Here is a 4,022-nt window from a genome sequence, read left to right on the forward strand (position 1 = left end):
TATGATGTTTTGAATGTATTTTCTCTCAAAGCACACATTTCTACTGTTTTGATGCTTCTTCCTTTTTGAGCTAACAAGTGCACCAGAACATTCAGGAAGTTTTTAAAAAAACTAGCGGATAATCCAGTTCAAACCTGCACATTAGTCCAAGCAGTAAGAATCAAGTCAGGTAATCTGCAGCATACATTATGATATATCAACCCATACTTTATTCAGGTTCCAGCATTTGCTTTCCTTTGCTGTAGAGTTTCGGTTTTTAAAAGGCAGATAAGCACACAGCCCTGAGCTGTGTGTGTAAAATTTAAAAATGATCGCCTTATACCCAGTTAGAGAGCTAAGCCTGCAATCCATTGAAGTCAATGGGGCTTCTGAGCAGACATGTATAGGATTTTGCTGCACGTTACATTTGTTGGAATTTCAACAGCCTTTGCTAACCTGGCTCCTTTACAGATGTTTTAGACTACAACATCTGGAGGGGGTTAGGTTGGAGAAGCCTGGTCTAGAATGAAGGAGGGAAGGAGTCAGGCAGGCTTATGGATTTAAGGCTCAGCCTACTCTCCCAAGCAACGCCTCAGCAAATGTTGGGGAAGAACTGCAGCTCAGTTGCTTAGAGCAGCTGCTTGGCATTCAGAAGGGTCCCGGTTCAATCCCTGGCATCTCCAGGTAGGGCAATGAGAGCCTGTCTGTCTGAAACTCTGGACAGAGCAGTTGTCCATCAGTGCGGATAATACCTTGCTAGACAGACCAATGGTCTGACTCAGGAAAAGGCAACTTCCTGCTGCCGAAAACTCGCTTTTCTCGTCTCCCAACCCAATGAGTTATGAGTGCTCCCCCAAAAAAAGCAGCAGCTTCACTTAATTTAAGTAGCACCTAAATATGGAAACAGCCGCACTCGGGTTGTCGATGACGACATCGCCTTGAGGGAAAGTGGGTGGGTCTCCTGCAATTTGCACCTCGGCCAGTTTCACAGGGCCAATTATATCACCAGCTTGCCTCAGATTCATGGCTTGGGCTTACCCCTCGACATGAGAGCAAAGTTAGCCAGCTCCAGGGGCAAAACTAGGCTTTACCTCAAAAGTCCTGCACCTCCAAGAATCAACCCAAGGTAGATTCTTTGCCCTGGAGTAACCCTGCAATACACACACACCATTTTACTCATCATTCTGCTTCGACTGTCCGCACAGGATGTCCACACAGGACTGTCCACATGATGTGAGCGATTTCTCATCGGATCTCCGTATCATTTTATTTTCCTCGCAGCATCGGGAGTGAGATTTGGAGCAGAGCCACAGCTCTGGGGAAGGAGGGTTCACCCTTTCTCTCAATGGATATTGAGCCTTGGGGCTCCCAACTCTACAATTCTACGATTGATACGTTTAGATTAATACGGATGTATTGGTGGTTATTGTATTCTCAATTTGCACTGGTGGCTTCCCCCTGCTTTTCCCTCATTAGAAGTAATAAAAAATAATAATGATATGTGAAAGTGTAAATAATAATGATCACCCTTCAGGCAGAACAAGCAACAAGTTGATAAAGATGGAATGATACCCATTCAGTAATATGGAGGAAAGCAAATGCACAGGCTACTGAGGGCTGATGGTGCTTGTTCCTATCACGAACGATACCTATGTGGATTCAAGAGCAAGTTTTGCACACAAGCCAGACTGTAGCTAGTTTAATTTATCCCACAGAATTCAATGGGAGCTGCTGAGATGGCTCCATCTGCCCAAGAGCTTCGCCCTGGCCTTGTGTTTTGGTCCTGTGGCTAGAGAATGACAAGCATGTGGCAGAAAGCTGGAAATCTCTCTCTCTCTCTCTCTCTCTGTGTGTGTGTGTGTGAGAGAGAGAGAGAGAGAGAATATATATGAGTATGTGCGTGTTAAGGTCCTCAACACAAAGGGACATTGTGTTCTGTGTTTCCTGTTCCTTCTCAGAGCTGAATAAAAAAAAAATGTTCAAAACTATGTCTCAGAGTCTCCCCTTTCACCAGCAAAGCCTCTGTGTTTCTGTGGGACACTTCTCAAACTAAGATGATCCAGCTTCCATCAGAATACCCACTGGACAATGCACAAAAGAACACAGGAGAAAAACCTTACCAATGCGTACAGTGCTGGGAGTGCTTCTGCCAAATAATAATAATAATAATAATAATAATAATAATAATAATAATATCATCTACTTGAAAATCCAAATCAACAAACCTTTCTGCCAGAGAAACCTCTGGGATTGGGAGAGTGGGTTCCTCCATCCGAGGCTGTCGATATGTGCAAACTTAACCCCCCTGAGAATAATAATAGCGGAAACAGGGAAACGCACAAGCCCAGCCTATATCAGAAGGGAAACTTTATTTCAACCGAACATGGTATAAATAGTTAAATGCAATGAACACAGATTCCCTGGGATTTCCTTTTCGTGTTTAATAAATAAAACTAGCTTTCCCAAAATCAACAGGAAGAAATTATTCTCTCCTCCCACCAAAGTGCTGGAATGACAGTTTTGGTATCTACAAAAAAAGAGAGAGAAGATTCACTGGTGCTCTGGGACATCCTTGATACCCACAAAGCAATCCATCAGTGGGACACCGGCAAGAATCGAACCTTGTTTCATATCCCACCTCACCGCCACGCAGGAATTCAAGGTAGCTTGCAAGCGTATGATCAGCCAGAGTTTCCAGTTGTAACGGGGGTGGGGAGTAGGGAGCCTCCACATTCGAACCCTAAAAGAGAGAGGGGAAGGGCCTCAGCTCAATGGTAGAACAGCTGCTGCCTTGCATGCAGAAGGTTTGAGGTTCAATCCCCTGCGTCTCTAGGCACGGCTGGCAGAGACTCCTCTCTGAATGAAATCTGGAGAGCTACTGCCAGTCTGTGTGGTTACTACGGAGCTACATGACCTGATATAGCCTTCCCATCTTCCAAGCTGCTCCCCTGCCTTGTGCCCACCCTCTGATGCCTTCTCAGATTTGGGGGACGATGAGTAAGCCCTCCCTGCAAGCCCCCGTCCTCTCTAGGCCAAATCCAGGAGCTGAAAACATCAGCCACGTCAGGAGGCTGGAGTTGTTTCCCACGGACAAGAGTTAACGTGCCTTTAAGAGAGGATCTTCACTGAGACAAATCATAGAATTGGAAGGAATAAATAAAAAACAGGGGAGGGTATGAATACCATATGAGAAGTCAACTAGAAGACAGAATAGGATCTCTTTTTTAAAAAAACAAACCACAAGTTTGTCCCATGCTCCATGAAGGCTGGGGGCAGGCGAACAAATGAACTTTCTCACGTGGCACTTGGTTAAAACTATGAAATTCGCTCCAGTAAGATGTAGTGGCCGCCTCCAGCTTGGATGACTTTAAAGAGGATTTTGACATATTCATGGAGGGAAAGGCTATCGATGGCTACCAGCCAGGATGGCCATGCTCTGCCTCCCATGCCAGTTGCAGAGGAATCGCAATTGTGGAGTAGGGCACTGTGGCATTCAGGTCCTGACCGGGTCCTGCTCCCCATTCGGGCATTTGGTTGGTCACTGTGAAAACACGACGTTGGACTATATGGGCCTTTGGTGCGATCCAGATACAGGAGTCTTCTTGTATGCCCCAAACTCCTGAGCATCTGCCTGGACACAGAATAGCTGGAGCTGATTAATCTTGCTCTGCTCCAGCTAAGCAATGTTTTAAGTCCTTACTCCTGCAGTAAAGGTAAAAGGAACCCTGACCATTAGGTCCAGTCGTGACTGACTCTGGGGTTGCGGAGCTCATCTCGCTTTGTTGGCCGAGGGAGCCGGCGTACAACTTCCGGGTCATGTGGCCAGCAGGACTAAGCCGCTTCTGGCGAACTAGAGCAGTGCACGGAAACGCCGTTTACCTTCCCGCCAGAGTGGTACCTATTTATCTACTTGCACTTTGACATGCTTCCGAACTGCTAGGTTGGCAAGAGCAGAGACTGAGCAACGGGAGCTCACCCCGTGGCGGGGAATCGAACCGCCAACCTTCTGATCTGCAAGCCCTAGGCTCTGTGGTTTAACTCAC

Source organism: Podarcis erhardii (genome assembly GCF_964252035.2).
Source record: "Podarcis erhardii genome assembly, chromosome: 7".
Taxonomy (NCBI): domain Eukaryota; kingdom Metazoa; phylum Chordata; class Lepidosauria; order Squamata; family Lacertidae; genus Podarcis; species Podarcis erhardii.